Source organism: Fundulus heteroclitus, chromosome 15 (genome assembly GCF_011125445.2).
Source record: "Fundulus heteroclitus isolate FHET01 chromosome 15, MU-UCD_Fhet_4.1, whole genome shotgun sequence".
In the NCBI taxonomy this organism is placed as follows: domain Eukaryota; kingdom Metazoa; phylum Chordata; class Actinopteri; order Cyprinodontiformes; family Fundulidae; genus Fundulus; species Fundulus heteroclitus.
The window spans coordinates 13,817,573-13,842,803 of NC_046375.1; the positions used below are offsets into that span (position 1 = coordinate 13,817,573).

At 38.7% G+C, this 25,231-nt stretch overlaps 1 protein-coding gene across 1 annotated transcript in view; it reads left to right on the plus strand.

Annotated features, from left to right (window-relative positions):
* Positions 1-14,116: 14,116 nt before the first annotated feature.
* Positions 14,117-25,231, plus strand: part of esrrgb (steroid hormone receptor ERR2-like) — a gene marked incomplete at its 3' end in the record, with an annotated part of 49,299 nt that continues 38,184 nt past the window's right edge. Inside the window, 1 exon segment of the mRNA NM_001310002.1 lies at positions 14,117-14,287.

Genomic DNA, 25,231 nt, shown 5'->3' on the forward strand with positions numbered 1-25,231 from the left:
ACAAATTGGCACCCTATGGCGAAATGTAAAAGTGCTCCTTCAAAAAGCCAATAATCTTCCTTTAATTAACCACAGTGAAAAATTACCAACTGTGGCAAAAACGGTAATTTAAAACACTCAAATGCCTGTAAACATTGTTACCCAGATGTGTACAGGCATGCATCATCATGTCCCATCAGAACAGCCTAATCTTTAATAATGAGCGATGCTGTGATTGTAGTAAAGTCACTTTTCTCCACATAACTAGTATGTATTTTGCTTGTGTGGGTTCAGCAACACAACAGTAATTCATAAAATTGTATTTTTTATATCATTTGGCCAAAAGAAAGGAACATATTTAGCTAATGCTAAATATGATATACATACATATTTAGCTAATGCTAAATATAATGGATCAAACGGAAAGTAGTTAAAAAACCAGACCCTCTCCTTCGTTCAGCTCAGACAAAAGAAAAAAAAAATTATCAGATTTTCTTGGTTAAACATATTAGTGGAACATACACATACCTTTTCAGTACATATAAAATATTTCTTTTATTTTTTGGTTTGCCAATACATTTCCGACAAATGTCAAATAATATTTACAATGGTTCTCTTACCTTCCGTTATTACTCGAAGCATTGCAATGAAATTTTGCTTAAATCTACTCTGTGAATGTGCAGTTGAATGACAATAAAATCTGTCTAAGATAAAAGTTATTGGATCTAAAAATTGTCTGTGTACATAAGGAGATGTTTTTTTAATAACTGTGGACACATAAAGTAAAACAACTTTAAAAGAAAACATTCTGTTTCTTACTAAATTTTATGCTCACGGTAACAACGAGCCAACGTTTCATGTCAAATTGCATTTTATTATTCTAAAAAAGCATTAATAGAAAACAGTTAAACACATCAACTGGCTTTTCTTTTTTATTTATTTTGTTTGCTTGGAATTTGTGTTTGTTTTCTGGGCGTGTCTTTACTTGCAGTGGAGAGACCTAATCCTGGCACGTCACTCTCAGGTGAACAGAGAAAACAGTCCTTAGGGATTTGTACATAATTTATTGGTTCCCGGTATGGCTCAAACAAATAGGCAGATTAAAAAGGGGTGATACTGGCCAGAGCTGATTTTTCTGTTGATACGGGTTATCAGGTAATTATTGCAATGTGTTTAAGATATTTTTAGTTTGTATAAGTTTGTAAATGTATTAATTTGTTTGCTCTTTGTCTAGTGTAAACAGTGTTGTATGTTCCATTTTCCTTTGAAGCAACCCTAATAATAGTTTTTTTCCCCAATATAGGTTCATTTGTATTTAAGCTGTTGTTCATTGTTGGGTGTTGGTGGTTCTGTTTTTGTTACACTGCTGGCTACAAAATAAAAAGAACAAGAAGCTTCCAAAGATGTCACATTGCTTTGTTTTTCTTTGGGTTTTTTTGGCTGCCGTTTGGGTCTCACTTCCATGGCTGCGCGACCAGTTTGACAAGCATGTGACGCTCACAAACAACAGCTGCAAAGGCCCAGTTATCTGGTAGTCTAGCTCCTGCTCGAGCTATCTTGCCATAGCATGAACTGTCTTATGTTAGCTTTGCAAATTGTAATCTGTGCATCTATTTATGCCTAAAGAAACAGTGGCATTTTTATTTTACTTCTATTTAAATATTCTTATTAGTTAGTTATAAGTCTTAGCCCAATAATAGTTATTGGGCTAAGGCTTGTCTGCATAAACATTCAGATGAAGCAAATATAAAGGTGAATATTGGATTTTGCTCTTTCTCTAAATCAGGAACATTATATCAAGATGTTTGCATAAATATAAACGGAATCTAACAAACATCTGAGACCCAAATCTGCTGACATCTCAGTGGATACAAGCTATGATCCTCCTTGTCAATTCTTATCATCTTATTTCTGATCAATACCACTTTTTAAATATTCTACGCTCAGAACACTCTTGTTTTAAAAATAGGACAAATGGTCCTCTTCTGGCATCGGCTGGCGAAAAAGTTTAATCCCATTGAACGGAGCCAAAGCCAGACGTTTAGCTCCTCACAGTGTAGAATACAAGATTATAAAGCCTGATATAGTCCTTCCACCACCCGTTTATTTTTATCCTCTATTAAGGCAGCGATATCCTTAAAGGCTGCCAAAATTATCCTGCAAAAAATGCTGACAGGGAAATATGAAAGGTTCCAGGCGGCTCTAGTAAGCAATCTGTGCGCATGGTGGAGCAATGTGAGTGCTGTGCTTGCTATACCAACAGGGGTGACCCCGGCTGGATGGAGAGGTGAGGCAAAATGAAAGTCATCCCCGGATCTTGTGGGAGCCAAGTCTGGAATAAAATGGCTCTCTCCGGAAGATGAGGTTTAAGTGATGCTTTGCATCTCTGTATGTTTAGGAATTTTCTGTTTTTTTTTTTTTTTTTTTTTTTTTTTTTTAGAGCAGCCTAATTAAAATTCAACTGAATGTTTTATGGAATGAACCATAAAAAACACACAAAAAAAAACAGACAGGGAGTTTCAACCTTAACATTTTCTTAAACTGATGGTTTGAATTTGGTTCATCGTAATGTAATGTCAAATCTCTGAGGAATTGCTGGAATTATTAATAGATAAACATCCATCCACTCATTTTCTTTTAGCACATATTCATTTTCCAACAGTTGGTGGGCAAGAAGGGAGACGAACCAGGCCACCGGTTGGATGACATTTTAGGAATAACGACTGTAAGGGGGGTGGGGGTAACCAGAAGAATATCATGCAGACTCTGCACATAATTAAAAAAAATGTTGTCTTGTGTTTCTTATTTAACCTTTATTTATTCATGTGAGCCTACTGAGAACCAAATGAGAATTAAGATTTGATCCTGGGAGCTGTGAAACAATGGTAGTAAATAACTACCACTATGGAAAGAAATCTTCTAGAAAACAATGCACACTTTTTTTAAGTAGGTGATTTTTTTAAAAATATAAGCTACATGTTGTTGCTACATTTTAGATTAAAAAAATATTAATATCTTTTTGGAACATTCATCAATTGGTTATACCTGTTTATCCTTGCAGTCATTGGGCGAGTGGCAGTGTACACCCCTGGATGAGTTGCTTGTCCAATACAGGACCTTTATTTTTATTGTGTTTTGCTTTTAGCTTCAATTAGCAGCTCAGCTGAATAAACATAACCCTGGTTTGAATGGAAATAGTTCTCATCTTGGTAAACACATACTTCATTTAACAGTGCCTGCGCAGCATGGAGCAGTGTGTGGTGAAATATTTCTGCTAACCTAATTTACAGATTATATGTCAAGTAGAGATGTACTGTGGAGTTGTATTGTCCTGGACTACAAGATCCACCGTGCAGTTTTCAATGCAGTGATTACTTAGGTTAGTTTTGTGCTTTTCAATCCAAGTTCCACCTCGCTTTCTAAGTTTCTTTGTTTTTTTGGGGGGATTTTTGGTTAAAATCTGGCATTTTAATGACTGATCTATATTGGAATATTGGTCTTAAAAATTCGGGTCACCATTTCTTTAAAGGAAAAAAGAAAAAAAGAGTGTTTTTTATCTAATTTTCACATACAAGGTACACAGTTCTTAGAAACTATCCACAATAAAACTAATGCACTTTTAAGCAATTTTAAGCTGAACGTTTATTCCCTTCTTTCTTATATATATTTTTTTAGTTAATTAAACATGGTAAGAAGGGAAAAGGCAAACAGTATAATGGTATAATATATGTTGTTAGAACCTTGCTTATTTTACATCCTAAATAAATTGTGCCAACATGATAGCCCTTTGACAATTTCTATTTATTTTCTAAGAAAAGGAAAGAAATGTATGCAAGTTATTCTTTTGAAAAAACTGTAAATCATTTTGGCTTCTTGAAGCTGTCAAATAAAAAAATTTAAATTGAAAACAAACTTTATAATGCCTATATATTCAAGTCATGTTAAATGAAAACAAAGTCCATTGTAATTCTAAAATCTAGTTACAACAGCTGACCCCAAGGTTGTAGCAACTTTAAACAGTTCTGAACACTTTTAAGCAAAATGTAAATCTTTATAAACCCTAAAAAAGGTCCCATTACCATTATTTTTTTTGTTGCCAACAGCCCTGAAAGCATTGTATATGTTTTTTAGCAACTTTTTATGAAAAATCTCCTACCTCCTATAATCGGGGGGCTATTTTTTATTCTTTTTTTTTTTTTTTTGCTCAAGTGTTCTTGATGCTAAAAACATCCGGATAAAGTCACACATTCCTCTGTGGGCTGCCTGTTTTCTCTGCAGCGCCTGAAGCAGCATCAACAGTGCTACATATGCAGCAGCATCATAAAGCTGTGAAAAGCTGATGCCACGGCGGACATTATTAATTTATTTTTACCAGCTGCCATATTAGAATGAACTTGAGATGAATGCATTGATCATCTTCCTGGATGGCAATGACACACCCTGGCTTTCGCTTTAAAGGTGACTCCGTCCAGACCCTCCACGTCAAAGAGCAGGGAGAAGATTCAACTGGTATCAGTGGGGCGTTTAAAGTTTTGGCTGGGAGGTGCAATTCATCCTCTTAATTTCTGATGTGATTAAGCACATTGGAGAGGGCTTCCCATCGGATTTTGACTTTCAGGGGAAGGGGCCTGCAACAAAAAGGTTAGTTAGACGAATGCGTTCAAGATAATAGTCCGTGCATTCGTCCTTTGCCGTTCACATTGAATCAAACGGGGGGAGAGAGCGTCTGCAATTGTGGAGTATAATATGTCAGGAACCGCAGTATCAAAGGTCTTTCAAATCCTGTTGCGTCGCCGTTGTTGTGTGGGTAGAACGTGCGACACAGATACGGAGGCCTCCGTCCTCGACTTGACCGTCCCAGAGTCCCGGCTCGTGGACATTTGCTGCATGTCTACCATCCTCTCTCTCAACCCCATTTCATGTCAGTTAGCTGTCAAATTAAGGCCACTAGTGGCAAAAAAAATATTTCTAGACATTATAAAAAATGTGAAAAAAATCAGAATGCCATTTAAGTGTTTTTTGATTCCTCATATATATGAAACCAAAAGGTATGGCATTTCATTTTTATTCACAGGTTTATTCCCTGTCCCATTGTTTGTCCAGCCATCCATTCACCTTCTATTAATCATCTTTTTGTCCCTCTGTCCATCCATACATCCTACAGGGTCTGCATTTGAAATAACTTACTTAATACTTCATAGAAAAGTAGAAGAAAATGAAAAAAATGTGTAAAAGATGCAAAAAAAAAACATATTTGGCCATAGTTATTGAAGGATGAAGTGAAATCTGACCCCAGTGCTGCAGTGTTACACAAGAACACATGGCCACAAATATCACCACAGGTCCGAGCACCAATTCCTCTCCCTCTTTGTGTGAGACCAGCTCTCCCAATCAAGACATCGCAGCCCTGCCAGCGTCCTCTGATTAACTCTGCTGCTCTTGTAGTTTTGTTTTAATGCTCCTTGGTGAAATGAGAAATTAAGAGGGAAGAGATAGAGGCTAATAGCATTTATTAACCCAGCGTGAGCTTGCAGCGGTCCTCCACACAGCCTGCTCCAGTTTCTGGTGGTTTCGCTGTACGGTAAAGCCCGGCAGAAAGAGAGAGACAGAGAGGGGGTGGAACGTAACAAAACCCCAACAAATGCATCCAGCTGATTAATGGAGCCCTGTGGCTATAGCAATTATCCCTCTCCACACTCCTCCGGCAGACGAGCCAAACAAGTGTGTGGCAGAGAGAGGAAAGTGTGTAAATCATGTTTTTGTGCCACTCGTGTTAGCTTGATAAAAGCTTGACAAGAGTTTGTTGATTTAAGGGGTTTCAAAGGTGGAGCTCGACTTTTAAAATCTCTTTTTACAGCTTTTTCTCCATAATGCATTACTCTGTTTTGTGCTTCAAATTGTGTATATATATATATATATATATATATATATATATATATATATATATATATATATATATATATATATATATATATATATATTAATTTGTTTGATTTTTATTACGTTATTTTAGTTGGTTTATGCAATGTTTCAAAGAATAAAAAAGTAGTTTACACATAAAAAAAATATTTCTGTATAAAGTAAACTATATATACCGGTAATACAACAATAAATCTGTTTCTTCCTTTAAGATGCAGATGGCAAACCAATCTAGAACGACTAACTGCAGGAAAACAAACTGACCAAACACAAATGTGTGTTTATTTTTTATTTATTTGAATTTCTTCCCCTTACACTGCTTGATTGTTTTGTTTTTAAACAAAGTCAGAAAAAAAACAAAAATAAATTTCATTACTATCAAAACTTATGTATGAAACCTATGATGAGCTCATTAACACCACTGCAACAGCTGTTAGAACAGCGTTATTAGCAAATGTGATACCAGGGCCAACACCAAGGGCGTGGGGGTCCGAAGGGGAAATGAGTCCCGCCTATTTGCTAGCAACCTTACAATTAATAATAAGCATTGGGTAATTTTTTTAAAGTATGATAATATGAATAACGATCTTACATTTTCACTTAAAAAAGGCTTTTGTAGACACGATCAAAACATCTGTTTATTTTAGTGGTGGGCTGTGAAAAAAAATCACATTAATTAGAGACTTTGTAATCAACAAAACACATTTTTTATCAATTTATGATATTTTCTATTTTTCTATTTGGCGCAGGTTAGCACTCTTGTCTCACAGCATTAAGGTTCGTTCGAATCCCGGGGTTGGCAGGGGGCCTTTCTGTGTGGAGTTTGTATGGTCTCCCTTTGTTTCATCTGGTTTTCCCTACAACAAAAGACTAACCCTCCATCTGATCTATGTAATTTTTTTGTATGTACAAAAGAATATATATGTCAGTTGAGCTGGAAGGATGTCCTGCCCCAAGTAGAGGAGTTTAAGTGTCTTTGGGTCTTTTTCACAAATGAGGGAAAGATGAAACAGGAGATTGATAAGTGGATTGGTGCTCCGGCTGCAGTGAAGCAGGCGCTGTACTGGTCTGTTATGGTGAAGAGAGAGCTCAGTCAAAAGGCAAAGCTCTCGATTTACCGGTCGATCTACGTCCCCACCCTCATCTATGTTCATGAGCTTTGGGTCATGACCGAAGGATCGCGAACGAGTTTTCTCCATGGGGTGTCTGGACTTAGCCTCGTGAGACCATCCTGATCTCGCGAGCTTTCAAGGTTTCACTCGCAGATCAGTCTGGATACTCTCCGTTAAAGAAAATTTGGAGCCGTTCACCAAACGAACGTCCAATCAGCGTTGGCTTTGAGGCGGGTTGAGGTGTGACGCAACGGGAAGCGCGACAGTTCAGTCTAAAGAACATGGCGGCTTCAGCCGATGAAACTAGCGTTAGCGTGGCTATCGAGCAAGTTTTATCGGAATTACAGAGTATTTCTCTGCTGAGCTAACAAGCCTTTACCTGCAGCAGCAAGAGTAGCTTGGCTTGTGGTTGTGTTTTCGTCGCCGCTCCTAACAGAGCGACGACGAATCTGATTGGTTCATTTGGCCCGTCTATCACCAACATAGGCCAATCAGCTAACCAGAATTTTCGCCCCTTCCCAAAATTACTTCAACGGAAGGTTTCCAGATGGATATGCGGAGCAAATCTATCTGGCGGAGTCAGGTAAGTCTGGACTCTCCCTTAGAGGTTTGGGAGGGAAGCTCAGTCATCGAGAGGGTACCCAGAGTAGAGCCGCTGCTCCTCCACGTTGAGAGGAGCAAGTTGAGGTGGCTTGGGCATCTGGTTAGGATGCCTCCTGGACACCTCCCTGGTGAGGTGTCCCAGGCACGTCCCACCGGGAGGAGACCCAGAGGGAGAACCAGTACACCCATTGTCTTTTTTTAAAGCTGGCCCAAGGGGGAGGAGCTGGCCAAAGTGTGAGGGGAGAGGGAAGTTTGGGCCCCCCTACTAAGGCTGCTACCCCTGCGACCCGACCCTGGATAAGCGGTAGAAGATGGATGGATGGATATTTCAGTTGATGACTGAATCACTGAATAGATGGTAGGTGTGATGAGGTGAGTCATTCAGATTTGAATGACTGAATGCAGATGTGGGGATTTCAGCTATTTGATTCAGGTATGTTGGAGTAGGGATGCATCGACAAATTGCAAGATAGCAGCTTTTAATGACTGGACTGTGCACCCCTGGTTTATTGTTTAAAGCAACTTTCACTATGTTTTATAAGTGCAAAGCCTTGCTGAATACTAAACCCATGGGTAGATGGGCAAGCTGTGACTTCCCCAGTTGTTATTCTGACTTCAGGGGACATTTCTAGGGGTTCTTTTATGTGGAATGCATGTGTATTTTGGCTTTAAACCCTTGTATATTGTGGGTTAGCTGCAATATTTGCCAGAACTAGGACTTTCATAGCTAACATTAGCTCCGGTTTCTGTAGTCGCAGCTAAATATTTTTGCATTGAGGTAAAGCTGTAGGCTGGATGCATCCTGTGAACTTTTGAAGCATTGCTGCCACATGTATGCATCAGAGTTGCCAGTGCACAAGACATGCATGAAGTGATAAATGTGTGATTTAATGTGTTTTCTTTTTTTGTGCATTATTTTTGTAAATAATTATTCTGATTACCCCGTATGTTCCTAACAGAGCACTTCGCTCTCAGACTGCAGGTCTGCTGGTGGTTCCTAGAGTCTCTAAAAGTAGAATTGGAGGCAGATCTCCATTGGCTACTGTTGCCAATAACTTCATGTTCTCCTTCTACCTTCAACCCTCCAGACCACTAAGGTCTTCTGGCTACAGCCTGCTCTGCATACCCAGAACCAGAACCAAACACGGAGAAGCAGCATTTAGTTCCTATGCTCCACTTTTCTGGAACAAACTTCCAGAAACTGTAAAAGTGCAGAAAGCCTGAGTTCCTTTAAATCAAGATTAAAAATGTGTTGAGGATTGCCTTCGACTGTTGAACTGTTTACTTCACTGAAATATCATTAGTTCAACTTTGTAGTCCAACTGTTTTTAATATTTGCTTTTAATTTCTATTTTCCCATGTTTTATTTAGTTTCTACATTTTATTCCTACTTGCTTTTATTCTGTTTAATTTTCCTATGTTTTAACCATGTAAGGCACTTTGCATTGTCTTTGTACGCTGAAATTTGCTATACAAATAAATTTGCCTTGCCTTGCCTTCGATAGATATCAGCTAAGGGGGAGTAGTGGCCTTGTGGCTAGAGTGGTGTACTTGCACAATGAGAAGGTTGCAAGTACCCGGCTCGCTCCCTGCAGACTGCCACTGTGGGTCCCCGAGTAAGACCCTTAGCCCTAGATAGCTCCCCGGGCGCTGTGATAGCTGCCCATTGCTCCCTACGGGATGGGTTAAATGCAGAAGACGAATTTCATTGGAATTTATAATTGCAATGACAAATAAAGACTTCTTCTTTCTTCTTCTGAAAAGCTCTGTCTTTCAGTGTCTTACTCTGTCTCTCTCCTGGACATAGCTATTGGCTGAGTTTTTACTGTGACTAACTTTATGTGCTCGCTTTCATGCTCAAAACTGGAAAACTGGCTCAGAAACTTGAAAATTGGCAGTAATAACTCGTTTAGTGGCTGGATGAAGCCACTAAAAGAGTTATCATTATTTTTACCTTTTTACTTTTCTCTCGCTTAGAAAGAACTCCTGGATCAGTGCTTTTCTGTTAGTTTTGTGTCTCTGCTCTGTCTTCTCTAACCCTCAGTCGGTCGAGGCAGATGACCGTTCACACTGGTTCTGCTGAAGGTTTCTTCCTGTTAAAAGGCAGTTTTCCTCTCCACTGTCGCTGCAAGCATGCTGGGTATGAGGGATTGCTGCAAAGCCATCAACAATGCATCACTGCTGCTCTACACTCTTTCAGGAGTGAATGCTACAAGTAAATAACTTGATACAATCCTCTGGTTTCCTTAATTAGGAAACTTTTTAAACAAACTGACTGCATGATTTGATAGAATTGACTTTTTAAAGTGTCGTGAGCTGACATGTTTTGATTTGTTCTTATATTGATAAATTGAATGGAAACTAAGAAAATAAATTACCAGCCTTAATCTATCTAGTATTCTTATACACAATTTACAAAGAAAGTATTTCAGCCATCCTTAAAGTAGCAATGCTGTTGGGGATTTATTTATGATCAGGTAATTTGCCTTAATTTTCTGTTAAACTGTAAAATCTTTTTATTTCAAATTAACCTGCTAAATGATACTTAAGAAAATAAAGAAAGTACATCTTCTTAAGTTGTGCTATCAATCAGGGAGAAGGACAAAGTGTACATCTGGATCAGTGTGGATCACAAACAATCAGGAAGAGTTTGCTGTTTTGTGAGAAATCCAATTACATTACAGCAGGAGATCATGTTCCTCATTCCAACATATTCTGTATTTACTATCTATTGATTTATGACAGCTGGCTGTTGAATTTTACACTTTATAAACCAAGCTGTTGGTTCCACAGGCTGTTGAATCTCATTGTTTTCTGACCTAGTTTGTATTTTCCAAGGTTTCCATTGTACCTTACTCTCATTAAATTCCTTTGTTCAGCTGTTTTCTGCTAAATTAAGGCCATGTTGCATGCGTTCGGAGACAGCGCAGATCGAGGGAATACTTATCTGGCAATAAAAAAAAAAAAAACGGGGAAATAGGAGCTTACTTCAACCTCCACATGCGCACACTGGTTACTGCCCAACCTCTAAAAAAATATGCCTAAGCTCCATTTTGTTTATTGTGCAACGCTTTGTTCAAATGATGGGTGCATGTTAAGCTCAATAAATCTACTGTCAAATGCAACGAAGCATCATGTCCCCAACTTCTGGAATATAATGTGCTAAGAGGGGGTGAAGAATATAAAAATCTGAAAAACAGAAACACAGTGTGCAGAAAAAAACAACAACATGCCAGTGAATGTATTATTACTATTATGATTTTCATTTATTTATTTTCGTTTGCTTTTATTTATATATTTTTGATTTTTAATTTGCTCAGGCCAGTACATTTCTATCATTCTTTGTTAACATTTATGTCTGTAACTTCTCTTTGTGATTTTTGATTTATTTCCTTTAAGCACAGCAAATTTTAAACAAATTTCCATCAACCAAATTATGATCCCGTTTAAAAAGAACCAGTTTGGCTTTTCAGGCTGCGGATATGTGTGCACATCATTTAATCAGGGAAACAGCGTACATATTTATTTAAACTAGATCCACTCCCTGCTCCAGCCCTGATCTGAACCCAAACATGTCCACCGAACATTAGTTATTTTCCCCGCTGCCTCATTAAAAACATAAACACACTCCTGTATTGATTACGTCTGGATGTCTTAATCAGATCAGCAGGAATATTCTGCGTTTTCCACTGCAGGAAAGTAGACTGAATGCCAAAATATTGATCACGGTTTAATTCAGACTGGGCAGCTCTGTCGTTAAAGCAATCGCCCTTTGGTCTTGTGACTCTGATATGGAGTGACATGAAAAGAAAACGTTCAAATTCATAATTCCCCCCTTTTTTTTATTTAAAAGACTGAAGGGAAACAGAGTCTGTCCTCGGGCTTCTGGTGACACGGGCATGCTGTAATCAATAAGAGCGTGTGATGGGTTTTGCATCGATCAGGAAAATGTGGGTTGATGAAGTGGGTTGGGAGGATTGGGCCGTGGAGCTTTGGTTTCCCTCTGATGCCTGCATCATCCACTCAGACATCCACTCAAACTTCTCTGCTGTCATCTTCAGAGGTGGTTCTCGCTATTTATTCGGGAACCCTGCCTCTTGCAGGATTGAGGGATCTTTCCCCTCTGCACGGATCGGAAAAGTGCCGTGGGAAGCAGCTGTTGCTGCTTCAAACGAGGGCAGCCGGTGAAAAAGCCAGACCTCTGGTGGAGAGGATAAAAGACTAAAGAGAACAGTTTAACTCCGTAAGCTTGCTCTGAGCCCTCGAAAGCCAAGTAAACAGACCCGTAAACCAGCCTCAGTGAGCATGCTTATCAGTGCAATGTGTAAACACAGAATATCTATCTATCTAATCTATCCATCCGTCCATCTATCTATGCATCTATCCATCCCTCCATGTGTTTACTATCCATCTGTCTGTCTTAAGGGGGGGGGGGGGGGGTCTGCCTGTGTCTGTTTTGCTCCCTTGTGAATGGACACAGACTGGTAGCCCATTAGCCCATCACAGCCATGAAATCCTTCACTGCCATTGGCCGCCTCTAGGACAGCCTTCCCCAAAAGCAACCAATGATCCTCAGCTCCATGAAACCCGGCCACTCCCTCCTCGTCTTAAAGAGCCCCATCGTCTTCAATGGAGACGCAATCTCCTCACTCACTTTACTCAGCCAGAGAACACGCTTTCTTCCTCTCTCTGCTGCTGCTCTCCATCCATCGGCCTCTTTATCTTTTTTATTCTCTCTGTCTCTCCATCCATCTCGTCACCTTTATTCCTTGTTTCCCCCTCCTTTCTTTGAACTTGCTTTTTCCCTCTTTTTCTGCTCTTGTTTTCCCTCATCTTCAGCAATCTTGAGCGTTCACTTTGGCAGACTGGAGTTTTTTTCACCCAAGGAAGGAAGGTTTATATATATATAATTTTTTATATATATATATTATTTTGAAAGTGTTGAAGAAAGGAGGAAGGGAAGACGTCACAAAGGAACAGTTGAGAATTAATTTATGAAGATATGAGGAGCTGATCTCCACTTCCAGCCTTTCTCCAGCTGTTCATCTCGTTGTTCTTTTTTTTTTTTTTACTGCAACACCTGGAATGCTTAATGTGGACTGATGGATGTTTCTGAACTGTGCATCCCAGACCCCCTCTGCTACCACAACCAGTGAGTGTTCCTCTTTACTGATCTTCCTGTCCTTCGTTGATTGTGTCAGCACTTTTCAACAATTTAAATGTCAAAACCTTGTTTTGTACGAGAGAGAAAATAAACCTAACGCCTAAAGTAAGCATTCAGACAGATGAGAAAGTCTCTGAATGGAACAACTGATGTCAGAAACGCCGCTGCTGCTGCTGCAGCTGCAGCAGCGAAGCCCGCAGGAAGTCCAGGATGCACGCCTGCACCAGAGCTGTGCTGCTCAGCTTCTGGATCCAACATTTCATATCATTTCTAAAATATTGTTTTATGGCAGCACTTTGCATACACTAACTCTGTCTTAACACGTTGCAGTTGCACACAAGCTCTGAGGGCAGACAGCTGTAACCCTGAGTTTTGGAAAAAGTAAAAAAAAGTTTCCCCCTCTGCAGGACTCTTTTTGCTGCACTAATAAAGAAGCCCTGGTGGAAGATTCCTGTGTCAAATTAAATCGTAAGAAATAAAAGCAAAAGTTTGCGAGACATGGGGGATTTTTTTTTTTTCAAATACAGAAAATATTGTGAGGTTAAACTACTGCTCATTAATCCAAACTTCAATGTCTAACCTGAAACTGACCAGATCAGGCACCTTGCTTTATGTTTGAAACTCTCTGATCTGACACGCTATCCAAGTCATTATTGCTGCCCCCCCCCCCCCAAATACACCTGTGCTCCATCTTTTACTTCAACAAAGAATAATGTATATTTTTGACCCAATATAAGACAGCACTGATATGGCTTTAGTCTTACCAGCTGGGAAGGTTACACAGAAAAAAATTCTTGAATGACTGATTGTTTCGAAACGATTTATTTAGATGCAGTTTAAAATACTGTAATATTTTATGTTTTTTTTCACTTATTTATTCTTCGTTAAAGCATACTCGATGTATATTTACACGTTCACTGTAATTTTTCTGCTGGGATTGAAAACTGCCCTAAAGTAGTAAAAAGCAATAAATAATACTGTTAGATTTGAATCAATCAGCAAAGTCAAATAAGGTGTAAATTACCCAAAAAGATGCTTTCATTCATGCAATATTAACTATCAGAGAATGTGCCACTTATTCTTAATATCACATTTGACTTTATACGTTTTGTGTATTTGTTTTATTTTAATAATTTGACAAAGTTAAAGTACTTGTGGGTGGCTGAGCATGTCTTTCAATTAATGATTCTGCCAGTGAGAAAAAGCTACATATACACCTGATCACCACGTTAACCTGCCGTGACCTTGTCCTAGTGTTTAGTCTGCGTGTGTGGTCTTATCCTACAAACTCCCACCTCCTCACCAAGCGTTCCTCTTCGTGCTTCACTTTCTCTGAGGCAGAAAGTTAAACCTGCTCTCTTGGCGTGACATTTACGCCGTCTCACATTTTTCACCAGCTGGACGTGAATGTGCTGTAGCTGCTTGTGTTTGCCAACAGAAAGCCTGCACGAGTGGCAACACACGGGGCTGTGCTCGGATCGGCTCGGCTCTGGAGAGCCCAGAACTTTTGGTAAGACGACCCGCCTTTTAGCCGGAGGTGAGAGGTCTGGCTGTCTGGCTGTAATATACTGTAGGCTCCACTAAATAGACAAGCAAGTTCTTCCACAGAAACGAACTAAAAGAAGCTTCCTTTTCTAGTTATTTGTCTGAACTTATTTTATTAAAAAAATATATATTCTCTTTGTTAGTAAAAGTTAAACATTTTGCAGAACCACTGAAGGAAAGAAAAATAAATTACACCAGAGCTTGCTTGAAATAATTAAAGAAACTCCTTCCCAGTTTTTGCTCAATTTAAATTAGTCTAAAACCAGTAAGTAGTTGCAGTACCAAGGGATTGCTCACTTATTTTTAATGTCAACCCCTTAAGTCTCAATTGTTTAAAACTGGCAAATATATTTGAATTAAATTTTAGCTGAAGGGCAGTCCTGACAGCTTTGATTTCTCTTTGCGCCCTCAAATTTCCTTTGATCCCCCTGTGTCTCCTTAGTTTCTCTTCTCAAACTGTAAAGTGTAGCATTTAAATGTATTCACACAGTCTCAATCGTACACATGCGTTTATGCATGTAAATACATAATAGACCAAAGCATCGCGCACTGACCTGGGATCTAAATTTGGCTCTGGAGACACCTGACAGCGTCTGTTACAAAATGACACTTATAATGTCATTCTTTGCTCTTCTTTAAAGCAAACCAAACTCGAACCGTTTCCATTTATACAAAGCTTTAATACAAAAATTTCAAAGTTAAGAAAGTGTAGTTCGGTCATTGTCATTACCTGCTTTCTGCCCAATTAGCGGGGCATGTGAGTTATCGCTTTACTGACGTGTTTAAGGGATGATGCATGAGACAAACTGCAGGTGAATATGCCCTGTAGTGGCATATCGCTGTAAAGCACAGCGGCAAATTAACTGGGTGGCAAATATAAAAGAGAAAATTAGTTTTACTGGTACAACTTATAGAAAAGAATTACAGTAAAAATAATAAAGAATCTATTGTCATTTCATAATGAAGTAAAAAGTTATGTATTTTGTTTTCCTCTGGAATCAATGGAAAGCTAATAATCTTAAACTGATACTTTCTCTGTGTTTAACGCGAGAATAATCTAAACAACCAGTCAGCGTTTCAACATCTTGAGGTAGGAAGCTGTGTAACAGTTTAGTGGCTTTGCTTTACTGACGGTTGACAATATAAGCTTAGAAATATGCATAGAGTGGTCAAATATACTTTTAAAGTATTTTTAATTCAACCAAGAAGTTTCTGAAGTGTCTGATAGAAAAATTATACTGGCATTTCTCAAAAGAGAATAAAACGAAGGAAAAATAAAAAAACAATATTTTGTTTTTATTTTCATTTTATTTTAAAAAGGTATGATGAAATATATCCTTCTCAATAATCAATGGAAAAAAGTATTAGCATTGCAGCAATTAAACCATTCTAATAATTGCTGTACAGCTTTGTGTATGTCTGCACTGGGATTTTGGTGATTTATCTTTGGTGATGAGCTTCAAGTTGTTGAGGTTGAAAGGTCTCCTTGCCATCACCCTAATCTTTAGCTCCCTCCACAGATTATTTGAGTCAAGTTGGGACTCTGGCTGAGCCACTCAACACAATTATTACTTCCAGTCAGAAGAAACATGTCAGTAAAACAATAATTTAAATGCCTGTATAAACACTTTTGGGCTTGACAATGAGTAACAATGATAGCAAGTACACAAGTAGTGTGTGATTTTGTTGTTGTTGTTGTGTTTGTGTTCTTAGAACACATTTTTATTCATGAGGGAAAGATAAAGGGGGGGAAATCCATTTAGCTGCAAAGAGGAAAGAATGAGAGGCAGTGTTTTGGAATGTAATTAATCGCTTAAGAGAATGGTTAATGTTTCCAGTCAATTCTTTAAAACAGAATCCACGACTAAAACAGTGCAGTTTAGAGGAAAAATGTAGCAACAAAAGGATGCATCCCCCTTTTCACGTAAAGATTTTCTATTTTATTTTTATTTGTAGTCCTGAAGGCAGATCCTGTCCTTGTGCAAGACATGCAAGAAATAACCAAAGCCAAACTGAATCACTATGCATATATATATATATATATATATATATATATATACAGAAAATGTATAATGTGATAAAAAAGAAGAAAAAAGCAAATCACAGTAGATCTTAAAGTAACGTTAATTAGGTGGATGCAGGACCCACTGATTCAAAACGGTCACACTGCGGTTACTATGTGGGGACAAAAACTGGTCAAAACGGCCCTTATTGCTTTCAATCAGCTGTTAATTTTCATGAAGTTAAAGAAGATGGTTTAAAAAAAAAGTTTAATCTTGCTGCTGTATTTTCTTCATGGCCATCCTGTTTATTAATGGCTCAACATGCTGCTACAGCCAAGCTCTATTGGTTCACTCTGACGGTATGAGAGGCGAAATAACTTCATTACATGTCATGACCCCCTCTTGATATAGATATATCCTTTAGGCAGCTTGTCAAGGACTCTGAATTCATAAGGATGTAGATAGAAGCCCCTCCTTTTTTCTTTTTTTCTTTCTTTTTGCAGCGACTCAGTCGTAACTGCAATGATATGCAGCAAAGAGGACTTCTTAGAAGGAGTTTGTTTTATTGATCAAATGAAATTAGCACACAAACACAGTGGAGAGATGAAGCGGCTCGTCTAATCATGAAGCGTAACTCGGGCGGGATGTTTAATTTAATGGGCCCCATCGTAGCTTCGCGAGGTCTCACGTTGTGAACTTAATTCCTCTTCACCACCTTCATTTGCATTGTGTCAATTGACCGGAGCGCTTACTGTATCAGCTAGAGGCTCGCTTGAAATTCAGCCCATGCCCTAATACCATTAGGCAAATGCAAAGTTGTGTCATTTACACATTTGAGGAGAAGAATAAGAAGACGAAGAAGAAGGAAGGAAAAAAAAAAAAAGAAAGCTGGAGAGGAAGGCGGGGTGAGAGAAAAGCCAATTTGTGCCGAACAAGACTTGGCTGTGATTATCAGTGGATGTTATTACTGTGGAGAAGCAGACGTTTGAAGGTTATGTTTCTGGGCAGTAATTGAAATGCAAAATAACATTAGGATCGATGGTCATCTCTGTTTATTTATGAAATCAATATCGTAACTGTCCCACATGAGTCCTCCTCTGATTCCCAATGACGGCTTAAGTCTCTGCTCGTTTATCCCCCCCACCCCACCCCCACCCACCAACACCACCAACACCAACAGCCCTGCAACCTCCGTCTTCTGTCTCTTTTTAAAAGGCAGTTAGGGGTGTGTTTGACTTTGCAGAGAGAGCAATTTCCTCGAGGTGGCTTGGATGTGTATGTAGATGGAGGGGGGGGGGGGGGGTTGATACTCCAGGTAAGGAGACATCATCCATGTGGGAAATCTATGCCGTCTCTCCTCGTGGCTGTGACATTGAGGAGGCCATATGCTGGAAGTTCTGTGTACTACGTGTTCGTGCGCGCCGGTGTTTGCGTTGGGGAGGCGGAAAATTAAACAAAGTACACTAATGCGGTATAAGCCTACCGCTGGGACTTGGGAACTTAGAAAAGAAACGCTAGGTAGGGAAATGGAAATTACAGCAGATCAAAACTTAAAGATCCATTTCTTATCCTAGCAAATCAGTCTGTGTAGTTACATATAGCGGCAGATTGTGACACGTGTGATGTGGCATCTACCCAGGGCAGCAAAGGCTGTGGGGAGGGGGATTAATGGCAAAACACGAAAAAAAAACAGTAATACGTGCCTCAAACAAATATTATACATGTCTTTAGAATGCCCAAACAATAGGGAGCGCCCGTCCCTGGGTTGTGTACAGTATAGGATATGTAGGGAAATACACACAGCAGGTGGCTGACACTGTAGTTGCTGATTGATGTCACTGAATTTTGAGGTAAATTAAAGGACTATGCTGCTAGTTTTTAAGTATCGTTCTATCCCGATCAAATTAACACAATCAAATTTATATTATAACAGAATTTATTCAGTAATAAATAAGCCAGAGAGTTTTCAGAGTTTTCACTCAATCTACTCATCAAATAAATGTAATGAAAAGTAAGAACTTCCACTGTTTCTATTCCGTAAATGCATCAAGCATGGTCTTTATTGCTCTTTTTTGGAGTTTAAGAAAACTAAGATGAAGATTAGGGAAAAGATCTGTGCAGCTCTGTGTTCTCAGTTCCCACTGTTAATGTAATAAAATACTTAGCGAAAAGAAAAGTTTGCTGTGTTTTGCGTCTCTCTGTCAGGGTGTGGGCTGTGTTTGATTGAGTGTAGGGCAACAGCAGGAGGGGTTAGCCCACGGGGGCTATGCAAGAACCGCAACAAGTTACATATGTACAAAAGAATGGCAAACAGGCTTAAATTGGAGGCAACTGGACGTTTCAACACCTATTCGTGAGTCAATTCTGGTGGCTCGCACTTGAGCTACAAAAAAAAGTTAAACTTATTCCTCACCGTTGTGGATCGTTCACACAGCTATTTAACTTTATTAAAACTCAGACATAGATCAAAGTGTTTTGATAGCACGCTTTAAGGTGGTGCAAATATATGTATCACAAATAAATTTTCCTTATAGCATATGAAGACTTGATTAATTGCTTTCTGACAATGAGGAGATGAAAAATATTTCCTTATGTAGTAAAGTAAGAAAAAGTTATGAATGAAAATTAAAGGAAAGTACTTCTTGATGCAAGGTGATGCAAGAATAACAAATGCAAAAATGGAAAAAAAAAAAAAAGTTAAAATGAATCACAGAATCACAAAATGTGAAAATCAAAAGAGTTTGGAATGAAAAGCAATGTGCTGATCAAGATGTTGAGATAGCACGCTTTCTTCTAAATTTAGGTTAAATGAATGATGGACATATTTAGCAGTTTTCCATCAAACATGAGTGAAAACACTTAACTGGTTAATTGCAAAAAATAAAAAAATAAAAATGGATAGCATCTAGAAACTTGTCAAATGACAAAGCACTTCCAAGTGCACCCCTCATGCTGCATCTTATATACTGTACACAATAGGAGGATCAAGGGATGTTTTTCCTTTGTCGTGGGTCCCAAATTGCATTTTGCTTCGTAAAATTTTTTTACAACCTGTTGACTTTTATTTCTTTACTTTTATGTCTTATTTTCAAGTTTTAATTAAATAAAGTTTTGTTTAAAATGAAATCCCTTTGTCAAAAAAGACTTCCACCAACTTTAAACATAGAGAATAATTTCTGTCTGATAGCATCAAGTTGAAGCTGAGCAGATGAAAAAAAAACTGAATATGCTCAATCAACACAGGTTTTAACCACAATGCACAAAGTCTTACAAAAGTGCAATTGTTGCTTAAAATTTTCCCCAGCTTTTAAGATGAATTAAATTCACCTTTAAGTGTGAAAAACACACACTACAGATTCTACAATGTCCTTGTGGAATGCGCAAAATTTAAAAACAGTTCAAAAGTAGTTTTTTTAAAAAGATTTTAAATTAAAATGTATCACCCAAATTGGAGAGAACCAGAACCTACCAGAAAACAAAGATTATACATTTTAATTCTATGCATTCAAGTCTTTTCCACACCTTAATCTCCTCCAGACCGGACTACTTTGGCACAGCTGTTATTGGGATTTTTACCAAGAGCATGAAGAATCTCCAACGCATCCACAACTCCGTGGCTAGAATCCCAATGAAAGAGTGAAAACTTCTCAAAAGGACTTAAAACATTTCTTTTTGGCATAAAGCAAGCTTTCAAATTATTTTTTTAATAAAGGTGTTCAGTAAAACCAAAACTTATTCATACAAGTGGCAAACTTAGGTTGAAAGAAATCTTTTAGTTTTACCAACATGTTTCTTCTGACTGGAAGTAATCTTAGCATTTTGGAGAGGCCCGGTCTGCTAACAGACCTAAAAGATCAGGAACTGAAAATACCTGAAACTGAAAATACCACAGAAAACATGCAATAAACAGGCAGCCAATGAAGAGTGTTTGATTGCTGTAGATCTCTCCATTGTTTATTAAGTGTTTATTACATTCCACTAAAATAGAAAAAAATGGAAATAAAATCAAAATATAAAACACTTTTAGAGTGTTTTAGACTTTTATTATAAGGGATGTCTGTTTTATTTTCTATCACAAACAAACTTCTTGACTGGATGAAAAGAAATTCAAGGGTGTGAATACTTTTGTGCCAAACTGTAGAGCTGGTTCCCTTTTCTCGCTGATTTTTGCTTCTCATGCATATGATTCTGTGCTTTCTGTCTTAACGTGATTTTAATACTTTTACTTCCACCTAAAGCTTTTTTCTGAAGCCGGGTTTTTTTTGCACAGCATAAATTACATTTTAAATAAAAGGGTTTATTATATTATTCTAATAATGCATTTCCCCCTCTGTCCGGTGAACAATTCTAATAAAGGAGATTTAGACTGTTTTGTAAAGAGAGAAAAAAAATTCTCTCACTCGTGACCTTTTTTTTTTTTTTTTGCTTTTGTATTTGTGCACACGTACATTTTTTGACGACCTTGATTCATGATGCGAACACCCCGCGTCCCCCCAGTGTGTTGTTGTTCCTGCCCAACTCCCCAGACAACACGCGCCACATCAACTCCCGTTTTTTTTTTTTTTTTTTTTCTTTCCCCCCCACGCGTGACCATTCATTTCCCGGACATACCGTGGACTAATGGCGTAATCTATGCGTTTGGTGGTACGGGGCACTCGGTTTAAAGCTGATAGAGTTTGCCCCAAACAAGGACGGCCTATCATAGAAAGATTAATGAACTAATTTCATGCATGGCTCCTTGCCTCTGTCCTTCTGTGGGCTTCCATGTTTGGCTGCATGTTGGCTGCACAGTGATTTACGCTGCGTTGCTCGCAACAAGCTTACCCCAAGGTTTAACACTTAAATGCCTCCTTAGTGGGAAGATTTAAGATGGGAATCCTTGAACAAGCGCATGCTGGGGGATTCTTATAAACATATATGATTTGGTTCTGCAGGCAAATTTATAAGCTGGAGGATGAAGAAGTGGATTGAGTCGTAATTGACATAATATTCAAACATTAGATTTTCTTTTTTTTTCTTCTAAACTGCTCTGCTGAGACGTTTTCAGCCTAAAAAAAAAAAAAAAAGAAGTCGCAGCTGATTCCCGGTGTTAACTTCAAGCTTTCTCGACGGCTCGGTGGTTTTCCCCTCATTCTTGGTCTCATTGTTGCCGCGTGATGGACAGACGGAAACCCGTGTCTGCTGCGTCCACAGTGGGACCGTCTCACAGCAGCAGAACAGAGAAGGCAGGTGACCTTCACGTCTGTCTGATGAGTCCTGCTTGTCTGCTCTGTTTGTACCATTTTTCTGCACAGCGGAGCAAACACTAACCCATTAGATATTAGGCGCAATGTGTTCGAGATAGTGTGTGTGTGTGTGTGTGTGTTTTGCCAGGGGACACACTGAGTAGGGTCAGGCTACACTTTGAGAACTCAATGTCTCTTTATAATAAGAGGAAGAAAACCAAATTATGAAACTGCATACCTATTTCTGTCTGTGCGAATCGGCGGCGGTTCGTGCCATTATTTTATTTGGACAGATCTGAAAGGACCCATTAGAAATTTCCATTAAACGTAACAAAAAAACATCTCCCCAGCGTTGCTGTGTGCTAAGTGTGGAATGAACTACTTTTTTTACCAACGCCACAATGTACTAGTCCGTAGGGATTCCCCTCCATATCTGGCTGTGATGATGTATTAACTGTTACCACGCCGCTTTCTGCGCCTCCCTCTGACGGGAAAAAAAAAAATCTGCCCTCCAAACTGACTGTAAACTCATGCTGATTTTCAACAAGATTTAATACGGGGGGGCTGTGAATCTTTTATAAACCGCACTGGCCTCGCGACGAAGACGTAATGTTGTATCGCTCCATCTCGCACTATGTTAACAGTCCTGGCTGATTAAAAATGCATAAGGAATGTCTGGGATCTGTAAGGGGGGGGGGGGTTATTTTTTCATGCCTCATCTTAAACAGGAAGGAAGCGAAGGGGATCGATAGATCCGATCCGGGCTTCAGGGTGGAGGCTATCTCCATCCCTCTTTCCATCCTCTCTCCGTTAGCACTTAAAAGATGTTTCATGCTGTCAGAGCCTGAAGACTTACTGACTTAATGCAAAGAGGAAAAGCACATCCCCTAACCCATCAGCACCAGATCTAAAACAGGAGGCAATCCTTTGGAGCACCGAGGTAAAATAAAAAAATGGAGCAGAAGAAAATACCCTGCCTTAGTGAAATCCGAGTTTTCTTAATGTATGATATTAGGAAAATGTGTAACTGCTGAATATTGCAGTGATGATATTAGTGGCAGTCAGTCCTTCATTTAGCAGGATTTGGACCCATGGGCCAGAGGAGTGGTTTTAAACTCTGGTCCCTGAAGGCTAATATTTAGATGTATCTCTGATTTAACACACCTGACTCCAATATGACCTCATTAGCAGACCTTTGCAGAGTTGGATTGCATTATAGTGAAGCAGCTCAGTTATTTGGTTCAGGTGTGTAGGGCAAGGGACACATCTAAAAGTTGCAGGACACCGAGGCCCTTGAGGATTTGAGTTTGAGATAACTGGGCTAGCAGCAATTTTGGCCCTTTCCCCAAGTTTCTTTTTTTGTCTGCAATTTACAGTAGATTGACAGATTCATATTGGCGTCAAAGTTTTTAGGCCTTCTCCAAATAGAAATCACCAAAATGATTAAGCAGGCCTTTTTGAACAGTTCCGTGCAAAGAGCAACATTTCTGGAGGTGTATTCGCCCGTATAAAAAAAAAAAAGGACCCAAAATGTTAGGCTAACTTTGCCAGCACTGAATAATATGGTTATGTCTGACAAGCTGGGGGTAAAAAGTTAGGTTGCTAGATGAGGGGCAGTGCCTGCCAATAGTGACCAAATAATCGGCAGGGTTTTGGAACGGTCCGTTTTGCCAGAAAACAACAAAAACATTTACTTATTGCCTAAAAATGTCTGGATGTTTGTTTGTTTTTAGTGCTTGGACTGTTTCTAGAAGCAGAAGCGACCCGAATGGGAGTACAAAAACATGCAAAAATAGAATTTTGCATAATAGATCCCCTTTAAATAAAATGTTAGGGTGCCCCAAAACCCCTGTGCACCACGCCCCAGTCTGGCTCAGGTTTCCATCAGGATATTGTCTCCATCACTGTGAAGTTTTAGCACCTCGTCACTAAAATCTATGTCGGATGTGAGCATCAAAGACAGGGACAGTCCACCCATTTGACCAAATATATTATTGACATGCAAACCATGAATGCATGACACTAAATAAATATAATAGTCTGCCAAGTCTTGCATTCAAGGTGCCCCTTTACAATTCCAGCCTTAGCTATGTTGCAGTGGCCACTGTCTTTTGGTATATGGTGCAGCTGACATTTCTAATGTGGTAATAAAAACTTGGAGAGAGTCAGGTTCCAGGTCAGGCCTTATTTTATTACTGAATGTTCTGTACACTTCCACTGGCAAACTGACCTTTCAAGGCAAAATTTCTGTCTGCTCCTATGTTGTTGGTTACTACAGAGCTAATAATTTCTAAAGTCTTTTGTCCTGTAAACTTTATTATTTATAGTTAACGGAAAACATAAAAAAAATGTATTTGCTATTGTTATATTTAGGCCTGAGCAGCAAAATCATTTAATGTTTCCCATTCTCCACCAAAATGAAGCGTCTTTTTGTAGACCTTAACACATAATAAAACCTCACCAAATTGTACATCACCTGAAATGTAGGGGTTTCAAGGGTTTTGCAAAAGTTGAGGATAGAAATAGAAGGAAGTAGCTCCACAGCACTCCTCCTTACATATTCAGAACACCTCATTTACTTTACTGTAGAGGTGTAAAAATCGGTACTCTTGTAGATCTATATAAAACTCTGTTGTATCTATGCTCTACAACAAAGAGGAAGTCGGCCATCTTGGATTAAATTTGCAACCTTGACCCCATTTTTGCCCCTCTGCATTTGATCAAACTCCTCCAAGAGGATTGGGCCAATTGGCTTGACATTTGGTAAGTTTGCTCATAAGGAATTGTGGATCTAAAGTTATCAAAACCCTGACTTTTTGGGCAGGTCTAAGATGTGGGACCTCAAAGTTTGACTTCTTGCCATGAAAATGGAAATTCTTATAGCTTTTACAAAGAAAGTCACAAAGAAATGTTTTTTTTTTCTCAGCCTGAAAACTGGGTAATGGGATTTCATTGAAATTTGAAACAATTGTAACCCCTAGAATATTTCAAACAGCTATATCTCCCTAATACTACACCAGATCTGCACCAAATTGTATGTGTTTCCTCGTGGATGACTGTCCAGCCATTTGGTCTGGTAAATTAAGCAGATCCCTGTATGACAACCTCTAGAAGTTTTAAACTATGTCTGCTAACCATTAATCATTTCAAATGACATATTCAAAATACTAAAGGAAGTCATTATTTATTCAGATTTTGGCCATATTTTGAAGATTTCTCACCGGAGCTGAACTGAGCCTGACTCAACGTAATATCAAGGCTTATTGCCGATGTTCCTTGAAATAACTGGTGTTGTTCTGTAAATAAACCTAACTGTATAAATAAAAAAGAATCCACAATCTCTCCATGGAAAACACTACAGTTTTCTATAACACCAGCAGTGGGATTTATGCAAGTTCAGCAACTTAAAATACAGTATTTTAGATTTGATTTAAGACTATAATACCTAAGTTCAAGATGTTTTTCAGCTACCCAATCTGGACATTTCCTGGAGCCTAATTTATTTTTACCTTCTGTTCTTATGTCTGCTGATTTTAAGAGGATCTTCCTCCGTGTTGCTGCTTTAGCATCAGTGATCTGGGGACACGCCGAGGTAGTTTATAGTAATCCAAAGATCTTTTTTTTAAATCCAAACCTATTTGAGGTGTCCCAATGCAGCATTAACCATAATATGCAGAACTG